General features: G+C 43.2%; 1 pseudogene across 1 annotated transcript; it reads right to left on the bottom strand.

Moving 5' to 3' along the window:
* Window positions 1-5256: 5256 nt before the first annotated feature.
* LOC143619103 (TORTIFOLIA1-like protein 4) lies at window positions 5257-22872 on the bottom strand (annotated as a pseudogene). Its single transcript, XR_013151140.1, has 5 exons — window positions 22626-22872; window positions 20970-21575; window positions 7326-7440; window positions 6759-7192; window positions 5257-5662 (listed from the first exon to the last, which is right to left on the bottom strand). The product of XR_013151140.1 is annotated as a TORTIFOLIA1-like protein 4 (transcript).
* Between the last annotated feature and the right edge of the window lie 384 nt (window positions 22873-23256).

Genomic DNA, 23256 nt, shown 5'->3' with positions numbered 1-23256 from the left:
ATTATATCTTTAAAGCTATTAAGGTTGATTTGGACCACCACATTTATTATTAGTTAAATTAAGATTCGTAGGTCGACTCGAATTATACTCACCCCTATATAGAGGTGCACAAATCGGTTTTTTTAAAAAAACCGGTTCGGTTAATAACCGGACCGGTTTTTCTTGGCCTGGAAAAAAACCGGTTTTTAAATAACCGGACCGGTTTATTAACCGGTTTTTTTGGTGCAAAACTCGGACCGGTCTAACCGGTTAGGACCGGTTTAGAAACCGGTTAGAACCGGTTAATAACCGGTTTTTTTAATTAACCGGTTTTTTTTTAAAATAACCGGTTTTTTTCATAATAACCGGTTTTAAAATTAACCGGTTTTTTCCATAACCGGTTCAGTAACCGGTTTTTTCTCTAGAACTTGTAACCGATATACGAACCGGCGGTTACTAAACCGGTCAAACCGGTTTTTAAATAACCGGTTTTTGTAAAAACCGGTTTTCGGTTTAAACCGTTGAACCGGTTCACCAACCGGTTTTTTTGCCCATCTCTACCCCTATACCTTAATAGATATCTAAAAGATACTGGTCCACTTACATAATAGAATAATATAAATTAGAAAACCTAGTGCGACCTAAATGAGAACTTTATTCGGATATAAAAATGTATGGACTTTATTGCAACACGCTTGCAAAACAACCTTCTATAAACACAATTTAATAGGTTTGAGTATCGATATAGAACATTGGATCAAGTACAAAAACATTTTAGGTCATTCTCGTAACTTTTTTTAAGAACGTCGAATATATTATAAAAAAAACTATGTAGTAAGAAACTAAATAGGATTATACATCAAAACAAATTGACCTAAAAAAATATAAAAACCACCACCACAACAACAACATTAAGCATATTTTAAGTTCTAAATATTCATTTTCATAGTTTATTTAAACTTAACTAAAATAAAAAGAGGATGATCATGCACATTAATCATCAAAAAGAGGATTCTTTTTTTTTCTCAATCACACACCAAAAGTCACAACAAAAGCACACAACTCTTTCCTTTGCACTTAAGATGCTTTCCAAAAAGATTTAACTATAAAATATTGGCAGTTATATAAATTAATAATATGATCAAAGTAAGTAATGAGGCTCATGATTTTAGTTTTTATTTCATAATAACATGCTTTTGTCTTTATCCTAAGTAATACATATTACATATACCCATCTAGTACTAAAAAGATACATAATCTTTTAAAAAAAATTTATTAGATAAATAAGATGATCCATAACACAAGAACATATGAAAAAAAAAATGTATACTTGAACTAAACTTTTAAGTTTGTTCTATTAAGGTACATAAACTTTAAAAAGATGTTCCCTTTTCATAATGGCTTCTTCTCTCAAATGAACCGTCGATAAGAAGAGCATTCATTTGTCGGGTTGATGGCATAAGTTAGTGGGCGATGATGTGCCTAAGAAGGTACAAGCACTCAGATTTATCACTACTTTAACCGAATGAAGCAAAACATGTTTGTTTAAGCTTGGATTTGTTGTCTCGACTAAATTCTCCCGACCAATTGAGTCGACTAGAGAAAATGTGACACGTGTAGGATTTTGACCTGTATTATGCCAGTGTACAAATCGATTGTCTCCCCAATAACGCATGAACACAAACTTTATGTATATATAATACAAGTGATGTTAGTATATTATTTTTTTTTAACAGCCAACGAATCCTCCAAATGGGCTACTAGCTAAATTCACCGCATCGGGATACACTCGTCTTTCGATCCGGGAAAAACCCTCACCTAAGGCCAACGCACGTGGACACTTGCCCGAAGGTACGACCGTGCGGTGAGATAAAACTCGTTCGGTTCAAGAATCCAACTAGTGAAAGCCACCTAATCGCCTAGTCTCTCATCATCACCCTGGTGCCTCTAAAACTAAATGCTGTGGGCAGGAATTGAACCTGGGTCACATGGAACACCAAGTCTCTTCCTTACCACTCCACACTAGCTCATTGACGATGTTAGTATATTACTATTACTAGATTTTACCCTGTGAAATATTTAATTAATTAAGTAGTAGATTTATGTAAACATGTGAAAACATTATGTGTCCTGGGTTTATTAACTGCATATTATTCTCCCAAAGTATTACATGTGTGAATAGTTCTGCAATTCATTATTGTAGGAAGACTATTTATGATATATGAAATTTTATAAGTGTTTATGTTATATAGCTATAGATTTATTTAAAACAGAGGGGATACATCATACCACCACACCATATTCTTTTGGGACCTAAAAACGTACATAACTGGTGTTATTCATACACGTTAGATTTGGTATAATTCATACAAGCTAAATTGCATGTTACTTAGATCGGTCAATTTTCAATGAGTGACAGTTAAACTGACTTTATAAGATTTTTGACTATCTAAATTTTATACCTAAAGTGTTCCTACTCACCCGAGCCCCGTTTTCCTCTCCTAACTGCTTCTGCCTTTTACAAACTTTTCTCCAAATCCGTGAGCCGTCCCTGCTTCTGCCCCCCCCCCCCCCCCCCCCCAAAGGCCACGAAACATTATTCCGGCATACCTCATTCCCGCACTTCGTTCCGTGCATCTAAAAACCTTAATCATATAACTAATATTGCATCATGTACACTAATCACTAGCTACTTTCAAAACTTGATGTGTGGGATGAAAACTATGACCAAGTGCATTGTATCTAGTGTAAGCAGTGACCATGTGCATTGTATCCAGTCTCACACATTCTATTAGAAGAATGAATTATAAAAAAATATAAAAGGAATAGCAATGATATATTTTTTTAATTTCTTATAGATTTGTAGCATCACCTACCAAAAATCAGCCATAACTAAACACTAGTATATTAATAACCTGTGTATACAAAATCTAAAAGACTATATGTACAGGTACACATCCTAATTAGAGGTGTACAAAACCGGTTTTAAACCCAAACCGAACCGGTTTGGTCAACAGCTGGTCAAAACCGGTTTGACTCAAACCGATTCGGTTTATAAACTAGTTTACAAGCAAGATAGGCCCGCCTGGCCCAGTTTGGTTCGGTCCGGTTTTCCTCAAACCGATGTTCGGTTTTAAACCGGTTTGGTTGTTCAAAAGGAGAACCAGTACCAAAACCAGCGGTTTGGGTCGGTTCATGAACCCGTTTAGGTGAAACCGGTTTTTTTTACACCTCTAATCCTAACGCACAAAATCCTCCTTGTACAAGAGGCTAACCTTTTGTGACCCGATAATTCATTAGTGGGCTGTTCGTTATGTTTATTTCGTTTATTTTTGTTATTGGGCTTGTTTAGTACTTTGAACAATTGTTTTATGGTTTGTTATGTTTAGGCCCAAGTTATCTAAGCCGAATTAACGGTTTGGAGGAAATTAGTAGAGGTGCACAAAAAACCGGAACCGAAAAAAAAAACCTAGTTTATACCTGGGTTTTTACTATCCGAACCCGTACTCAACTCTGCCGGTAGAGTAGGGATAGGGTATACATTTCAGTACCAAAACCCGTACCCGGAACTAGACCCGATTTGTAGTTTTGTACCCAGTAATACCCGAAACCGGAACCGGTTCCATACCTGAAACCGGGTTTTTCAAATATCTTATCTATACCCGAAAAACACCTAAAAATACGCCAAGAAAGTAAAAGTCCATGAAAAGTGGGAGGATGGTCATTGGTGGTTAAATAGGGTCACCAGTTTCATTCTAAAACAGTTATCACTTTGGTTATCACATTCTAAGTTTGTTCACTGTTAATTCTTGTTTCATACAATTGTGATTGTGATTATCGTGTCCTACGGGTGCGTAGGCAGCTTTTAGGGAATGTGTTTGGCCTAACCCGTACAAAATAATTTTTAGTGTTGTATATTCGTCTTTCTTGACATCACACATGTATAAATTTCAACATTGAACCAGTAGAAATGTTTACACCAAACCCTTAGAAACCTTGATAACGAACCTTAACCCACATTTCAGTTAAAACTAATTTGATTTTTGCTATTTTTATTATGTGACTCAGCCCAAACGGCTTAACCGGACCAGACAATAACCCGAACGTTAGTGATATGCAATTGATCGTCTTTCCCTTGAAAATTTCCAATCTATAGCGAAAAATTCCTGGCTATGCCACTGGTGTCCAAGTTGAACATGATAAACCGAAAGGAGGGCCATCAAACCTCCCTTGTCTTTTGTAAGCCGTGCACTTTTTCGGGCCAGAAGCGACCAACCTCAACTAAGGTGCCGCCTCATACCCAGACGCGCTTAAGGTGTCCTTATTAAGGACCTAGGAGCCTAAATAGCAGCTCATTGCGTGTGACGGTGAGAGAGAATGTGTGTTCGTCCGGGCTGAATGGCTGATGTGGCTTCATCCGTGAACCGTGAAGAGCCCGGGATGCTCTTACTAACCGGCAAAAATGCGGAAATAAAGTTACTTGAACCGTTGTTTACCAGCATGCTATCAAACTTTTAATTTATTTAATTTTTGAATGCAATATGAGCAGAACCACATATAATATATAACCTTCAACATTGTGAATATATAAACTTTATAACTCATTAGCATAAGAGGCTGTGTATATGTGAAAAAGTCATGCGTCTCTATACATAATCTACCTCAATAATAACGCGTGTTATAATATAATCCGAATGTATACCATACCTGATCCCGTCAAATGCTGACACTTACTCGCAAACGATAAAAACACCTTCTATCAGTTGTCATATAAGCTCTGAGACGATAAACAAATAAACGAGTTAGAAAATTAACCTATCGCTTTGAATAAAATTACCTAAAAATTTCATACACTAAAATTACAGTATAGAGTTTAGATTATCGGTGTAAATGACTAAATGAGCCAAGCGGGCTCTTGAGCTACTCGAGAACGACTCGTTAAAAGCTCAAATCGAACCGAACTTAAATAGCTCGAGCCCGAGCTGCATATATCGAGATCGAGCTGGCTTGTGAGCCTTAACTGGCATATTATTTATATCAAATTATATATTATGCTATATATAAAAATTATAATTACAAAAATAATATAAATATAATTAAAAATGTATATAATTACTTAATAAATAATAAACGAGCCGAGCTTGAGCTCTAGCTCACGTAAGACAAAACAAGTCGAGCTTGAGTCTAGACGAGCTTGGGCTTGGCACGGCTCATTCGCACCCTTAGTTTAGACAACTTTCGAGGTTTAACTAGTTACAAAACATAAACCAAGTCAACCCATTTATAAGTAAATATGTTGAAACTATACCTGGTTTTAGATATGCTAATGTATGTAATTGGCTAAAGAGCCACCGTCAAATCTGTCAAAATTACGGTTTTGCCCTTGTGCGACTTTCTGCTTTCGAGCACTTAATAACGTCTCGAAACGTCTATTTCCGAACTCGTTTCCTGGTGTGAATTGGTGATTTGCGCTGAAAGGTGATTTTGGATTAGGAAATGACCCTTCTGCCCTCCACCAAGAATTAGGACTTAAATATTCGGAACCCATGCAACATGAACCACTGCTCGAAACCCTCCCGGTTGATAGTGCCAAATCATATGACATTTCATCCAACGCCCTCTCTAGACCGTTTACTCGGGTCTCCAAAGAGTTCATTCCATTGCGTGAACTTCCAATAGATTTCTGAACATTTTATATATACAGAAAAACATTCAATACAGAACCAGTTTTGGGTAAGATTTTGTGTCGGTTCAAATTTTGACCCATTTCAAAAACCCCTCATCAAAAAATTCAAAAAAAATAATTAAAAAATCATAACTCGAAATATAAATCTAAAACTAAAAAAGTAAAAAAAACTAAAAAGTTTCCTCCGTTTTTCTCGTTCCATATAAAAAAATAAATTAAAAAAAAAAACTCAAGAAATGTCAACCCATTTTGACCCATTTCAATCCTTTTCTTTTTTTAGTTTGACCCATTCTGACCCATTATATACATTTTAATACAACCCATTCAACCCATGGGTCACATTTGCCACCCCTAGTTCAAATGAAGATCACTAAATTTGAAAAACCGCAAAATTTTTAAGAGCCATTTTAATATTTTATTCACAATAGACATTGTTTGTTGTTAAACAACACTTATAGTGTCATTATTAGTATATACACCATTCTTAGAGTCATTAAATATTATGATATATTCACTAGCGAATACGCATTGGTGAATAAAATGTTTCATGCGTTTATACGGTTATTGCAGTAAAAAGTAAAATATATTAACAACTAGTTGAATAGCTTATTTTTCTATGTATATAACATAGACATTTGTATGTAAAAAGTAAAAGTTTTTAAAGATACGAACCATTAATAGAAAAATTAAACGATTTGTTCCTTTTGCTCTCGCAATAATGTAGTATATAGTATTTAGGAATGTTCAAGAGTCGAGCCAGGGTGGTTTCGAGCTCGGCCTCAAAACCAAACGACACAGCTCAGCTAGGCTTGAGCTCGATTTTTTGAAGTTAAATGAGCCTAAGATCAAGCCAACGAGCCAAGCCACGGTCGATTTTGGCTCGATTACAAAAATGATCCAACTTAGCTCAGATTGTTTCAAAATTCAAATCAAGGTTTTTTAGCTAGGTTTTTTCGAGCTTTTATCGAGCGAGCCACGGGCCCGAGCTCCGAGCCACGAGCTTTTTGAAAAGAACCACTATCTATGTAGATATAAATATAAATAGTTAAAGAAGCAGCAAAATATCTCATGACAAAACCAACATACAAAATACCTGCAAAAGATTCAAGAGATTTGACTGCTGGTTTTCAATCTGCACAAGCTGTTTTTGGATCCGAGATAAATCCTCAACTTCTCTCTGATTCTCATAAACATATTCAACAGGATTCCCGTCTTTGTATAATTCGCAGTCGTCGTCAACAAACGCAACGGACGAGACCCAAATCTTGATTTACTAGAAACAACTTTTTTCTCTGTTTCTAAGATCCACTGTATCAGAGGCTGCAGATACAGGTACAGAAACATTGACTTTTGAGTCGGTTTCTTGATCAAACTCCATCTTTTTTATAGCAACTGAAACACTACGTTTCCTGTAATTACTCTTTGGAGGACTTCTACTTTGTGTTGTTGTAGTTGGAGACGAACGTTGAATCGGAGAGTTCTTGCTAACGGGAAGAGTTTCCTTTGGTGAAGTTTCCAAAACCGTAACTAGAAAAGACGTGGCACGAATAAAATTTAGAAAATGATAAGGTCGTAAACAAGTTGATCATTTTTAACAAATATTCATCCAAAAGAGTCAAAACAGGTTAACAGGTTGAAATTTGTGGATTAAACGGTTTACCTTTAGAAGATGAATTGTCATTCAGTTGAGGTGAAGCAGGAACCTCATCTTGATGCCCCGGAATCTCCTTCCACAGCTCTAACGTCTGGCTCATTGATTCACGAACAACCTTCACCTAATAAATTTGTTTAAATCAAATTTCAAATCTTAGCAAGAAGGCGAGTAATTTGTGGTTTAGGTGTGAATTTAGGGCTGGCATAACATGTCAAACACGACACAATAACCTGTGGTGCTAGCCAAAAACACGGCACGCAAGGCCAGCACCTCGATAGGGCCGAATTTATATATATTTTTTTAATTATATATATATTTTTGAATAAAAAATGTATTATTAGGGCCCGTTCGTTTCACGGACTTTTTTTAAAGGATTTGGAATTGGAATTGGAATGTTTGAGAATCTCTTTCATGTGTTTGGTTGGTTAATATGTATTGGAATTGGAATCTTCTTCATTCTCGGGTTTTTTTTTTAAGAACGAGGACAGCAAAGGAAACGTTTTAGTTTTTTTACATTTTTCGGTTTCGATTTATATTTTGAGTTATGATTTTTTTATTAATTTTTTTTGAATTTTTTTTTGAGTTAATAAAAACCCCACCAAAAAAAATTAATAAAAAAATCATAACTCAAAATATAAATCGAAAACAAAAAATGTAAAAAAACTAAAACGTTTCCGTCTTTGCCCTCGTTCTTCAAAAAAAAAAAAAAAAAAACGTTTTGACCCGAACCTGTTCCGACCGAACCAAAACAACCCTTTTTTTAGTTGACCCATTCCGACCCATGACCCGTTTTGACCCAACCCAACCCATTTGCCACCCCTAATGATTAGGGTTAATAAAACAATCCTTTATTTTCCATAACAATCCTTATAAAATAGATGGGATTTTAAATTCTATGAAATGTGGGATTTGATGGGATTCAGTTTCCATTCTGAAGAGGTAGGTCCCAGCAGAGTCCAGTTGGACCCGCAAGACTCACCTTGAACAGGGACGTCTGCGCAACGACCAACTGCTCCAGCAGGACCCACCATGCTCAGAGAACCTTACGCGCAGTACGTCAGCTGTACACGCAAGGAAAGCCTCCCAATGGTGAAGTACCCCGCCTGTTCCCGCAGCTGCGGATACAAGCCATCAGGGAAGGCTACCCGCACTAACAGCAAGGCTACACGCACAAGGCATTACCTACTTCAGTAGTCACATGAAGGAATGAGCAAGGCAGGAATACTCCCGCCTAAATGAGCCAGTCCGTATGCTTCTGGAAGATCTTTCGTACTATACCTACTAAGGTATGGGCGGAACGAACAATTTGACCAGAACAGCCCATGAACCAATCACAGGGTGACAGCTCACCGACAACAATACGAGGAGGAGCACCCTCTAGTACTGTTTGTCACTATTAGCCGCTGCCTACTCACCAACCCTTACGATGGGACGTGCGCAGCCTACAGTTGGTGGAACAGTGCGTAGCCGGCAGTAAAGGAACAGTGTACAGCCGACCTTTACTGTTGGCCGTAGCCTATTCACCAACCAGCATGGCCTGTGCGTAGTCCACTGTTGGTGAAACAGGAATACTATTCAGCCGGCTGTACCTTCTGGGAAACCTATCTTCGGCTATAAATACTCCAACACCTTGGAATGGTAAGGACATCATCTGATATCTCAATCTTATCTAGCAATCTCTTAATATACACTTATATTCAGAGCAATCTAGTCTGATTCTCACGCCGGAGGGTGGTCACAAGGAGGAACCCCCCCTTCTCAGTGACGAGCTTACGGTGTCTGTTTTGCAGGTCCCCTGAAGAACAACCTTCTCTGCTAGACCTCATCCTCGTGGGAAACATTACTTAACCCCCAGATTATCTATAATCTGCCCAGGGTTCACTTAGTGTTTCTTCATTGGCGCCATCCGTGCATAAAAGCTAGAACTAATTCTTAGTTTTTTCAAAGTTTCTGAAGAAATGGTTAACGTTACTCCGGTCCCAAGACCAGTAAGTGACCAAGAAACCCCGGTGACCACAACCCCAGTAACTGGGAACACCGGCGGTTATACTAATCTTATGAACACTACCCCGGCTACCCAAGCCGGGGCAAGTGCAGTAAATATTCCACTGGGGTTCACTGATGCCCAGTTGGAAAAACGAACGAGGGTCCCTCCCCAAACACTAGATCAAGTGAAGGCGTGGGCCGAAGCACGTCAGAGAGAGTTCCAAGCTGAATTGGATGAACGCTTGCGTTCAGTTCAACAGGCTGACGAATTCGGCAGTACTCGCCAACATCTCAATATGAATAGTGAGTGCGAGTACTCAGACGACGAGAGGGAAGAATCCGATACCGACGCAAACCCTCGCCATAAGGCGAAAGGGATGCGTAAGGAAACGGACTTCCAACCGAAAAGGAATTTCGGAGAAGCTTTTAAACCAACAAATGCGGAGAGAAACCCGCGTGACTTCTCCAAAACCTTTAGACCAACTGCTACAAATGCAGGAAAGTCAAAGTTCGCAAGGGACATTGCGGAAGCAATCGCCCCGAGAAGTGCCAAACAAATGTCCAACATTGGCACTTATGATGGCCTATCCGACCCAGACGACCACTTGAACAGATTCATTGCGGGGGCAACCGTCAGTAACTGGACGGAACCCACGTGGTGTTATATGTTCCAGATGACCCTGGTTGGAGCGGCCAAGGCATGGTTCGATCGTTTACCGGTCCACCACATTTATGATTGGGCGGACTTTCAGAATAAGTTCAGCCAGCACTTCAGCCAGCAGAGGAAATATACTGAAGAACAGTGGACGATCCTCAACTGCATTAGATAGGAGGATGAATCTTTACTAGACTTCATCACCCGCTTCAACTCCAAAAAATTAAGTCTCGGCAACATAAGTGAAGATCTTGTTCGCGCCGCTTTCATCCAAGGCGCCGAATACCCAGAGCTTATCCGCACATTGACGGGTAAGGATGGCATGCCATCAACATGGGATGCCATCATGACGGCGGCAAAGCGCTTTGCCGAGACGGAGAAGCAACTGGGAAGGGATCTTCCCCAGAGTACACACCTCTACACGCAGAAGACAAGAGAGAACAATGTTCGGATCGCCCGGCAGAACAAAAAGAGGAAGCTAGGTATCTGGCAGTCAAGGGTAAACTTTGACACCTCATCCAGCTCTCACCCTCTTGTTGGCGGAAGAAATCACACACACCCTTCAAGCCAAAAGCACCGGTGGACGCCACTCACCAAAAGCGTCACGGATATATTTGCCACTGAAAAGCTACCATGGCCAAAAGCTCCAATGATCCGGCAGCGACCTAATGCGGATCAGAGTAAATCCTGTGACTTCCACGGGACAAAAGGTCATAGTACGGAAGAGTGTACATCCTTGAAGGACATTGTTGAAACATTCGTCAAGTATGGAAGACTAGCACACCTGGTGGCATCAATCAAGAAGGGAGGAAGGAACGACAACCGGTACCGAGGCAACGGACGAAAGCCCGTTGACATCAGCATCAACATGGTTCATGGTAAGATCAGAGGAAGAAAAAGGCGAACGACAGAACCATGTGCGTGGAAGGAAGCTGAGGTGCGCTTCCCGCGAGTGCCAGGAGGACCCAGCAAAGAAGGCCCTATCGTCATCAAAAGCCAGCTGGGGCACTACATCACTTCTCGCACTCTTGCTGACAACGGCACCTCATCAACGGTGATGTACAGGCAGTTCTTCGACAAGCTAGATGACGAATACAAGGAACGCCTGGAAACGATCTACGCCTCGATGGAAGGGTTTGATGGCAGCACAAACACCCCCCTGGGCATCCTATCTTTCCCCGTCACTCTTACGGATGGGAAACACTCCCGCACAGAAGATGTGGACTTTGTCGTGATGAAGAAGCCACACCACACATACGACATTCTCTTCGGGAGAGACGGGATGGCAAGATTCAACGCCGTGGTATCCTCAGTCCACGGCATGATGGGATGGCCAACAGCTGAGGGTGTAGCGATGATCACCGGCATTCCCCAGGTATGCATCGCATCTGTCTCATCTAAACCCAAACCAAAGATGGCTAAACCAACCATCACCGAACCAGAAAGATGGGCCTTCAACGGCAAGTACCCTGACCAGGCCGTCACCATTGGCCCAACAATTGTTGATCCCACACGCACCTTACTCAAGCGCTTATTACAAAAAAACGCTGACATCTTCGCGTGGACACCAGCTGACATGACTGGTGTACCCCGAAGTAAGGCAGAGCATAGGCTCAAATGCGATCCGGCTGCTACGCCGATCGTACAAAAGCGCAGAGTAATGGGGCCAGAACAAACTAACGCGTGTAGAACCCAAGTCAAGGAACTCCTTGACGCAGGCATCGTACGCGTTAGTAGATATCAAACTTGGGTTGCAAATCCCGTTATGGTACCGAAGAATAACAAACAATGGCTCATGTGCATAGATTTCAAGGACTTGAACAAAGCATGCCACAAAGATTGTTATCCGTTACCCGAAATTGATCTTAAGGTGGATTCGTTGGCACCGTTCCGCCTTAAATGCTTCCTGGACTTGTATAAGGGGTACCATCAAATACACATGGCCGTTGATGATCAGGACAAAACCGCTTTTCGGACGCCCGATGGCACATTTTGTTACCAAATGATGCCATTCGGACTTAAGAATGCCGGGTCCACATACCAACGCCTGATGGACAACCAGTTTCATGCCCAAATTGGGAGGAACTTGGAAGTCTACATGGATGACTTGGTCATCAAAAGCCCTGACCCAGAAGCGATGTTGAAAGACATCGAAGAGACTTTCAACACGCTCAGGAAGATAAACATGAAGCTCAACCCGAGCAAGTGTGCCTTTGGAATGGAAGAAGGGAAGTTCTTTGCGGTCATCGTCACTAAAGATGGCTTTAGAGCGAACCCTGAGAAGGTCGAAGCCATTATCAAAATGGAATCACCTACTACCATCAAACAGGCTTAGACACTGAATGGACGACTAGTGGCACTTAATCGCTTTTTGGCAAACCATGCGGATAAGTCGTTTCCCTTCGTGTCAACATTGAGAAACTGTTTAAAGAAAACGCACTTCCGCTGGACACCAGAAGCGGAAGCAGCTTTTCAGGAGATTCGGTCACGCTTGATCGAACTCCCAACGCTGACAGCACCAAAAGCGGGAGAAGAGTTAATCCTATACCTTTCCGCAACTGATAGAGCAACCGGGGCAGTCCTGCTAGTAGAACGAAAAGGCATCCAGATGCCAATCTATTATGTCAGCCGTATCCTAACAGACGTAGAAACACGGTACTCTACCATCGAAAAACTAGTCTTAGCACTTATACACGCTTCACGCAGGTTAAGACGATATTTCTAGGGTCACCCAATCACCATTCTCTCCAACTTCAAACTTGCAAACGTTCTAGGCAAACCCGAGTTATCGGGACGCCTAGCCAAATGGGCAATTGAGTTGGGGGAATACGCGATAAAGTATAAGCCAAGACCAGCCATAAAAGGCCAGGTTCTGGCCGACTTTATCGCAGAAGTGCCTGTATCGCTGGAAAAAGAGTGCCAGGAAGAGGCTCAACCCTCTCCAGCACAAGACATCAATGAGGTCTGGCGACTCTACACTGATGGAGCAGCCAGTAACGAGGGTTCAGGCGCAGGGCTGAAACTAACCAACCCAGCAGGCCAAGAATACACTTACGCTATTCGACTGGATTTTCCAAGTACGAATAACGAAGCCGAGTATGAGGCATTCTTGGCTGGGCTGAGAATTGCGCGTAAAATGGGAGTAAAAAACTTGGAAGCTCACGTGGATTCCATGTTAGTAGCCAATCAAATCAACGGGACGTACACGGCCGTGAACGACACAATGGCCCTGTACCTCGCACAAGCAAAATCCCTTATGCGCGATTTCAACGACTGCAAAGTCATACACGTCAAGCGAAGTGAAAACAAATCTGCGGATGCGTTAAGCAAGCTTGCATCATTAGCCTTCACCCACTTAGGAAAGGATATCCGCATTGAACTCCTCGAGACACCTTCGGTCCCGCACAAGGAAATTTGTGTCATCCAAACCGGCACGGAAACGTGGATGACACCAATAATAAAATACCTTGCGGCAGGTACACTGCCAGAGTCAAAAGCACAGGCAAGAAAACTACGCTGTAAAGCACTGAATTATCAACTCATCGATGACATTCTTTACAGGCGTAATTTTCTTGGCCCACTTTTGAGATGCGTGGACAACCAAGATGCTGACTACCTCCTAAGGGAAGTACACGAAGGCATCTGTGGAATACACGCAGGTCCCCGCGCTGTTGTAGCTAAGCTAAATAACGCGGGATACTTTTGGCCGGGGATGTATACGGATGCGCTGGCATACATCAGAAAATGTAGGTCTTGCCAGCTCTACGCACCCAACACGCACCGCCCGAAGAATGAACTTGTTCCAGTCACCTCTTCATGGCCATTTCAGAAGTGGGCCATCGATGTGACAGGCCCATTTCCTACAGCAGCAGGAAATGTTCAGTTCCTAGTGGTAGCCATCGACTACTTCACCAAGTGGATAGAAGCAAAACCCTTAGCCCAAACAACCGCGAAACATATCAAAAAATTTATTTGGGAATTTATTATTTGTCGTTTTGGACTTCCACAGAATTTGGTGAGCGATAACGGCACCAACTTTGCTGACAAGAAGCTACAACAGTGGCTGAAAGAACTTCAAATCACCCACATCTTTACCTCAGTGGCACACCCGCAAGGTAATGGTGAGGTGGAAAGAGCAAATAAGAGCATCGTCGAAGGCATAAAGAAAAGACTCTTGGAACACAGATCCGGCTGGGTGGACGAGCTTCCGCACGTCCTTTGGGCAAACAGAACGCTGAAGAAGGCCAGTACGGGAGAAACCCCGTTCAGTCTCACTTATGGCACTGAAGCCATGGTCCCGGTCGAAATTGGTTTACCCTCACCAAGGGTCTTGATTCAGCCAGAAGACAATGATGCGGAAAGACGGTTGGACCTTATGCTAACCGAGGAACGCAGAGACTTAGCCGCAGTGCGTGAAGAAAACTACAAGCGACAAATGCAAAAGTACTACAACACGCGGGTAAAACTCTGCAACTTCAATATAGGAGACTACATACTGCGTAACAACGAGGCTTCGAACCAAGAACGCCCAGGAAAGCTGGCCACGGTCTGGGAAGGGCCATACATTATCAAAGAAGTCCTGGGAAAGGGCGCATACCGGCTCGAAAGGCTCGATGGCACTCCCATCCCAAGAACATGGAATGGAGCTCAATTACGCAAATGTTATATGTAGATCAATTCCAAATTTGTAAAGAAAAGGCCTAGAGCCACTTCTAATGGAAATGATTCTCCTTTCACAATGTGTTGATAGCCTTACCTTTATACTTATGAACTTCCCACACTGGTGCCGGTATTCACCGCATAAATGGGGGAAGAAGTAAGTCGTTACGTGTGGAAGGCGGCAAAACCCGCATAAACACAACGCTAAAAATAAGGAAAACCTACACGCAGGTCAGATGTAAGTAAAGTTTAGCTATCCTTGTAAGTGCAAGTGACGGTCTTACCCGCACAATCACGAACAAGGAAGCAAAACTTCAACCTATCATCTACCACGTTCAAAGGTTAACTTATTCTGAACACTTAGAAAATTTCAAAGGAAAAGATGAGAAAAACTTCCACGCAGGTCAGATATAAGTAAAGTTAAGCCATCCTACTAAGTGTAAGTGACGGTCATACCCGCACAATCATGAAAGAGGAAGCGAAAAAAACTTATAATTTACCACGTTAAAAAGTTAACTTATCAAAGTACTAAAGGAATTGCTAAGTTAGATCAAAACATGCGTAAAATAAACAAGGCAAAGAACTAACACAATCTTTATTTCATCAAAATTCAAATATTACAAAGAGCTATACAAAATCAAAAATCTACGCTAATGGTGGAAAGGGATCTTCAGAATCAAGCTTCAGGACCACTTCCACTTGGACCCGCTCCATCAGTAGAGCGTGGTGGTTCAAGGAAAGCTTTAAGGATAGCTAGCCCATCATCAGCAGCAGCGACTTCGTTCACCTTCTCCACCACCGGATGCGGGAAGGCGGCATACTGATTCACTGCTTGGTCGTAAACAGCTTCAGTATCAACATTGTACAAAGGGAAGTTGGAAGGCGGGATGCCTTTCTCAACGAACCCTAGACCAAGCAGGAAGCCGGCCTTTTCCCCATCCTCATGAGAAGCGTTGAGGGCTGCGCTCATAGCATCGTCATAAGACGTCTCTGAGAAAACCCGATGCACAACCTACAAGAAAATATACAAGTATCAGAACCCTTTCTACTTACAAAGAAAAGCGTAAAGACATGAAAAGCTTACCTGAGACAACGCTTCTCGAAGAAGCCATTCTTTGGCAACCAGAGCTTCTTGGAGGGCAGATTGAGCTTCGTTACGGGCGCGTTCGGCTTCACTCTTGTTGAGGTTGGCAAGCAACACTTCTTTAGCCGCAGCCTCTTCGACGCCCTTTAGCTTCCGCTCAGTATGGTCAAGCACCCCCCTCTGGTCCAAGATCTCCTGGAGCTTTTTGGCGTCTTCCATCGCCAAGACATCATGAGCCTGCTGGAGAGCCTCTAATTTGGCTTTAAGCTCTTCATTCTCCACGCGTATAGGCTCAGCAACAGCTTCAGCCTTGGTGGCCCTCTCGGTTGCGTTCCTCGCAGTTTCCTTAGCCAGCCGAAGCTGTTCATTAACAGCTTGGGCAGCCTTGGAACGGGCCTCGAGTCGAGCCTGAACTTCAACCTCGAGGGCCTTGAAGGCCTTCTCCTTTTCCGCAGCCACTGCGGAAAGCCTTTGGTTCTCCTCCCGGACAGCCCGCGCCTGAGCCACTTCTTTAAGGCGACCTGCTTTTAACTTGTCGTTTTCACGACAAAGCAGCTCGACGCGCGGCTACATCCGGGCCAGGAGAACCCGAAGCTCATTGGTTAGCCTACCCTCCTGGTAGCTAGCCATGGCTTCCCCCAACGCACCACTAGGAGCAGCGTGACGAGCCCATTCCACGCACTCCACAGGGGTGCGAAGGGTTATTCCTCGGCGAATGTTCCATCGTGGAACATACACTTCATTGGAATCCGACACTGCAAAAAACATAAAGCAGTTAGGAAAAGATGATAAAGAAAAAATATATATAAAATGGGCCAAAAGAACCCTACGCACCTGTAGGGTCAATTACAGGCCGATAGCCGCCAAACCCATCACCTGAACCCAAGGGAAATCCATCCAAGAGGTCAGGCAGATGGGAAGGAGGCAGAGGTTGGCGAAAAGCCCCATGCATACCTGACGGATCGGCCGTCGTTGCCGATGACGGAGGCAGGGCAGAAGCCGCCGCTGTCGCCGCCGCGGAATCCGCAGCAAAAGTAACCGCCGGCTCGGTGAAAGATGCGGTAAAAATAGCACTCACGGCCGGCGGTGACGTCATCACAGCTGGAACAGTCGGCTCAAGGGAGTGAGCAACTGAACCAGCGGAAGCAGGCGCAGGCGCCTGGGTCGTCGCCTCAGGTAGGCTGACCGGGCCTACCATCATTGGCGGGAAGGTGCTACTCTGCACTCCACCCTGGAATGCGTCAACATCCACGCCTGCACAAAGAAGATAAGTGTTAAATGATATTAAGCTATGAAGATAAAAGCTAAAGGAAGTTGTACTTACGAGTTTTCTTGAGCCTAAAGGTACGGAGAGGCGGGGACGAACCCGATGGAGCCGGCCTCTTTGCGCCGCTCACCGTCGTCTTCTTGGGCTCTCCGGAGGTGACAGTCGCAGCCTCCGGAGCGGTGGTCTTATCACCACCGGGATTCCCCGCCACCTCTTCGCTCTCGGTCTCCGAATCAGACCGAGGCGCCGGATCGGCAGTGGAGGCCACCTTCTCCTTCCCCTTCCCGCCGGCAGCCTTCTTCTTCCGCACCAACGGAGGACCATCTGCGGATTCCTCATCAGAACATACGATTAAAGGAATTCCAGCAGAGGTTTCAACATTGAGGGGTCGAGGGTCGAATAGCGCCTTACCTGGCCGCCTGGCGCTAAGGATCTCGTGGCCTAGCGGATAGACCTCCACGAACCGATCCGCAGTTTGTTCTAGGATGGGCAGCTCGTTCTCGTCTAGAGCGCGAGTACCCATCCGAACGGGACCGTCAGCCTCCCGCGGGTTCAGGAGCGACTGCAAGTCGTTCCCCTCTGAAATAAACAGGAAAAAAGTTAGAAGAAATTCAGAATCAACAAAAAGAAACAAAGCATACCGTAAGGGACAGAGTTCGAACCGTATTCGAGGACGATCGGAATCTTTCGCGCATCCGCCTCCTTCCACACCCGGCTCATCCCCAACATCACCTTCCCGGACTCCGCAAACCGGTAAACCGGAGATTGGACTCGGGATATCTTCGAAAACCATTCCGCCTCCTCGTAGTTGGAGGCGTGAAGGCTGGGAAGTGCTTGCCCGTTCTTGAATTTCATGGCAAGGGGGATGGCGCGAGCGGATATGAAGAAGAACTCCCGCTTCCACGAGCGAAGACTGCGCTCGGTTGCGCAGATCTTCAAACCCTTAATCCGGGTTATCAACGTGTACCACCCCTGGATGCACCTCCAAGTATAGAAGGTCATCAGGCGGTCCACATAGGGCTCAATGCCCAGAATACGGCACACCCACTCAAAGTGCCGAATCTTGGCAATCGCCATCGGGTGCACCTCGGTCAGGTGCACACCGTGCCTCTCAAGGACACGGTAAACAAACTTTGTCAATGGGAACCTAAGATTCCCATAAACAAAGAATGCAGCATAAACCCCGATCTTGCCTCTGGGGGCATCATACACCGTCTGGTGGGGTTCAGGAAACTCAGGCTCGAGAGACTCGAGCATGAACTTCCTGACGATGTACTGATACAGATCGCCAGGCAGAGCACACTGGCACTCGCCAGCAGTACTCTTGTCATCGGCTGTAGATTCGAGATCACGAGACATCTTGCAAAAAGAAAAAAGAAAACGATTTCAAGGGAATGCTCGACTGAAAGATGAGTATTCGCCGGAAATCGTTCTTAAGATGAAGAGAAGAGTGAAAGTGTGGATTACAAAGAACCCTCTCCCCCTTTATATACTAATCGCAATTAATGCGATGAATTTAATGCGGAAGAGAGAGAAAGCGAAGGTGCAATGAAACTATGACACGTGGCAAACAGCAAGCTGGCAACAGCTGTTGAAAGGAAGCGTACAATTAATTTCGCGGCCACGCGCCCGAAAAATCGCGCCCACGCGCCTGAAAAAGCGTCTGGAATGACCAAGTACTGTCACGTCACCATAACTTCCTGCACGTCCTGACACAGTCAGAAGAAACCGTCGCACGACATTTCAGAGGTTTGGACTGTTCTTATCCTTTCACCAACTCTTCGAATTTCAAAAAAAATCAAAAAGATTCAAAAGTAAGCGGGAAAATACCCCTTACCTTGGCAACCAAGTAACCATAAGACGGGTGCGGGTACAGTGTCAAGGCAAAACCCTTCACATACTTAGCACCCGCAGCGAATTGACGCCACGAATACCTTGGAAGTAAAGTAACCGTAAGACGAGTGCGGGTACAGTGTCAAGGCAAAACCCTTCACATACTTGGCACTCTGCAGGGAATTCAAACCAAGAAGGATCTTCTGGGCCATGCTTGCGGAAAAAGGAATAACATCCCCGCATGACGGGAACGTCGAGAACTATATTGTTTGAAACTCCAAGATGGAATTGGTGGTTTTAGCATAACTGATCAATATGTTGAAAACTACCAAAACCCGATGGAGAATCCAAACAAGTGGGACTCAACGCTCCTGACTTGCGAGGAGGTTACAAACCTACCCGCTTCATACCCTAAGATCAAGCAGAAAAGTCGGGAATTTCTGCGTGACATCAGGAAAACCGCGGGGAGAATCACCACGGAAAACCTAAAAACTAAACCCCTTTTCAAAACCCCTTGCAAAGTCCAAAAGTTCACCTCACTTATTAGTAATTCATGATAAGAACATTGGACTGGGGGGACTTGAAGAGGTAGGTCCCAGCAGAGTCCAGTTGGACCCGCAAGACTCACCTTGAACAGGGACGTCTGCGCAACGACCAACTGCTCCAGCAGGACCCACCATGCTCAGAGAACCTTACGCGCAGTACGCCAGCTGTACACGCAGGGAAAACCTCCCAATGGTGAAGTACCCCGCCTGTTCCCGCAGCTGCGGATACAAGCCATCAGGGAAGGCTACCCGCACTAACAGCAAGGCTACACGCACAAGGCATTACCTACTTCAGTAGTCACATGAAGGAATGAGCAAGGCAGGAATACTCCCGCCTAAATGAGCCAGTCCGTATGCTTCTGGAAGATCTTTCGTACTATACCTACTAAGGTATGGGCGGAACGAACAATTTGACCAGAACAGCCCATGAACCAATCACAGGGTGACAGCTCACCGACAACAATACGAGGAGGAGCACCCTCTAGTACTGTTTGTCACTATTAGCCGCTGCCTACTCACCAACCCTTACGATGGGACGTGCGCAGCCTACAGTTGGTGGAACAGTGCGTAGCCGGCAGTAAAGGAACAGTGTACAGCCGACCTTTACTGTTGGCCGTAGCCTATTCACCAACCAGCATGGCCTGTGCGTAGTCCACTGTTGGTGGAACAGGAATACTATTCAGCCGGCTGTACCTTCTGGGAAACCTACCTTCGGCTATAAATACTCCAACACCTTGGAATGGTAAGGACATCATCTGATATCTCAATCTTATCTAGCAATCTCTTAATATACACTTATATTAAGAGCAATCTAGTCTGATTCTCACGCCGGAGGGTGGTCACAAGGAGGAACCCCCCCCCCCCTTCTCAGTGACGAACTTACGGTGTCTGTTTTGCAGGTCCCCTGAAGAACAACCTTCTCTGCTAGACCTCATCCTCGTGGGAAACATTACTTAACCCCCAGATTATCTATAATCTGCCCAGGGTTCACTTAGTGTTTCTTCACATTCCCATTCTTTCATTTAATGAAACGAACATATCAATTCATGCGATTTAAAATCTCATTCCTTAGAATTCTTTCCAAATCCTTGAAACGAACAGGACCTTAATTTTTAAACCCAATTACTCAACTAACTTTAGACCCAAAATTTTTTTCGCCTTCTGCCCTCGGAGACGGCCATGAGTCGACATGATAGCTAATCGTGTCATTTTATCCGAACACAACACAATAACTAATCGTGTCATTTTTTCCAAACCCCAAACACGAACTGTTTAAAAACAGGTTACACGACACGACCTGATTAGCGACCTGTTTAGTAGGTCTTAAATCTAAAAATCTTAATTAATACATAATCCTTAACATATTTAAAATATAAAATCCATTAAAATCTAAAAATCAAATCATAGCATCTATAATTAGTAGGGCATATATTTAATCTTTCTAAAATAAGTTTAATTAAAAAACGGTTTAAACAGGTCATTAACAGGTTAACATGTGTTTAATATGTTTAGACACGAATTTAAGCATGTCATGTTAAGCTCAAACCCAAACACATTTAACTTTTATGTCGTGTCAACAGGTCCGTACAAAATAATATAATTAGCATTTAACGATTGATACCTTATCGAATCTCCGATTCTCTAACGACACAAGACCCACCGCCCTAAACGGCGATAACCTCACCTTCTCCACAACCGCCAACCGTCCCAACGCCTCAACCGCAGCCTTCCTCGCCGCCCAATCCTCACTACTCAAAAACTCAACCAAACAATTAACAACCAAACTCAACGAACTCCGATTAAATGCATTACCGCCACCCGCTCCGACAATACTCCCAATAACATTTAACAACGCCGGTTTCGCCTTAAACCCATCCGACTTAATCAACTTCAAAACCCTGGGCAACAGCTTCTGCAGCCGGGCCGGCTCAGGGTCCGGTGCGACTTCGATCGCAGCCGATAAACATAACCCAGATCCGATCTGAGCATTATGATCCTGCTCCGTCATAACTGCATCAATTAAGGGTTTTGAGATGGTGAAAAATGATGGGTTGGTGATTTCTGATGCGATTGATGTCACGGCAGCGATACAGGCTGAGCGGACGGCGGAGTCGCTGTCGCGGAGCCGTCGTACGACGGTGGAAAGCATCTTGGTGACATGAGGTGAGAGTGTGTTGCCGTGGGTTTCCGACAGGAATCCGAGGATTCGCACACATTGTTTCCGTACCTAAACATAAAACGATCAGTGCTAGGGCTGTTCAAAAAGCTCGTGGCTCGAATAAAACTAACTAAAAAAACTTAATTTGAAACAACCTAAGCTGAATTGACTCATTTAGTCATTTTTGTAACCGAGCCAAAATCGGCCCAACCTCAGCTCCGATCATGACTTGGCTTGTTGGCTTGATCTTAGGCTCATTTAACTTCAAAATCGAGCTTGAGCCTAGCTGGGCTGCCTCGTTTAATTTCAAGCTCGAGCTCAAAACCACATTGGCTCGACTCGTAAACAGGTGAAAATTATTGGTAGGATAAAAATAGGTGAAAATTGGTAGAAAAATGTTTAAACGAGCGTCAAAACGCACTTAACCGGACCAAAAAGAAAAAAAAACCAACCTCAACGAAACAAAAATATTGAAAAACCAAAATCGAACCGAAACAAAAAATTACGGTTTGGTTTTATGTTTTTGTAAAACCCTAACTAGTGTTTCGGTTTTTGTTTTGAATGTAATAAAAACCCAAAAAACTGAAGATAATCGAATTTCTAGTTTTTTATTTTTTATTTTAAGTAATAAAAACCCAAATTACGGTTTGGTTTTATTTTAAGTACGACGGTAGTCGTGACACACCCGCCTACCTGCTATATTGATGTAATATCTATGTTTCTACATATTGGAATAAAAAAACAAATAACAAGCAAAATATATTCTAAGAAAAAAAAAGTAATTTATAAAAATTTAATAAATATGCAACTTAAATACTTTTGATCAAATTATTAGTTAATAATTAACAAAATTATTTACACCTGAATTCATTATTTTCGGCCTAACCCTATTTCACACTAAAATTTTAAAACTCAAATGCCAAAGCCAAAAAAATCAAAATCAAACGGTTTCAAAAATCCAAAACGTCAAAAACTGTAGTTTTGATTCTCGGTTTGGTTTTAGCTCAAAACGCACCTAACCGTACCACACACATCTACCAGTCTACCACCAGCATATGGAATATACTCGGTTGAAATTATTAAAATCCAATAAACCTTTATATACATTTTTTTCCGTACCGGAGATTTATCCGACGACGTCGTTGCAGACAAATAACTAATAAACGGAGCGAACGAGTCGTGGTTAAGAGTAACGGCGATTAATTCAAGCTCCGACGAAGCAACGGCGAGTGTGTCACGATCCGATAGCTTGTTGAGGCACGTGATCACGCGGTGTTTGAGGTCATGAGGCACGTGACCTGACGGTGGTGGTGGTTGTGGAGGTAACGAGACGCGTTTGGAGAGAGACATTGGATGGAATCTGTGTGGAATATTCCGTTAAAGTGGGGCCGGAGTTAACGCCGGTGTTGAAGGTGGAAGTGGATTGGGTTTTAGGTGTTTATATACAGAATTTATTGCTTATAAATGGAGAGATGATAACGAGAACGTGTGGGAGGAGCACCAGATATTTCTAGAAATTTAAAAAAAATTAATATAATATTAATTTAATTATTAAAAATAATAACTGGTTGGAGGTGTGGGTTTTTCAGTGGAGGCCCAAGTTTGATCTCCACTTGTGTATAGGTGCACAAACCGGTTTGGGTTAAACCCAGTTCGGTTTGGTCAACAAAAGTCAAAGCTGGTTTATGATCGGTTTCGGTTCGGGTTGAAACTGGTCTTTTACCATGTTAAGATCAGTTTCGGTTCGAGT

Source organism: Bidens hawaiensis, unplaced genomic scaffold (assembly GCF_021521415.1).
Source record: "Bidens hawaiensis isolate Kalapana, Puna unplaced genomic scaffold, B.hawaiensis_p1.1 tig00002414_1, whole genome shotgun sequence".
NCBI lineage: Eukaryota > Viridiplantae > Streptophyta > Magnoliopsida > Asterales > Asteraceae > Bidens > Bidens hawaiensis.
Note: the sequence above shows the minus strand (reverse complement) of the source record. Positions and strands in the feature narration are given on the sequence as shown.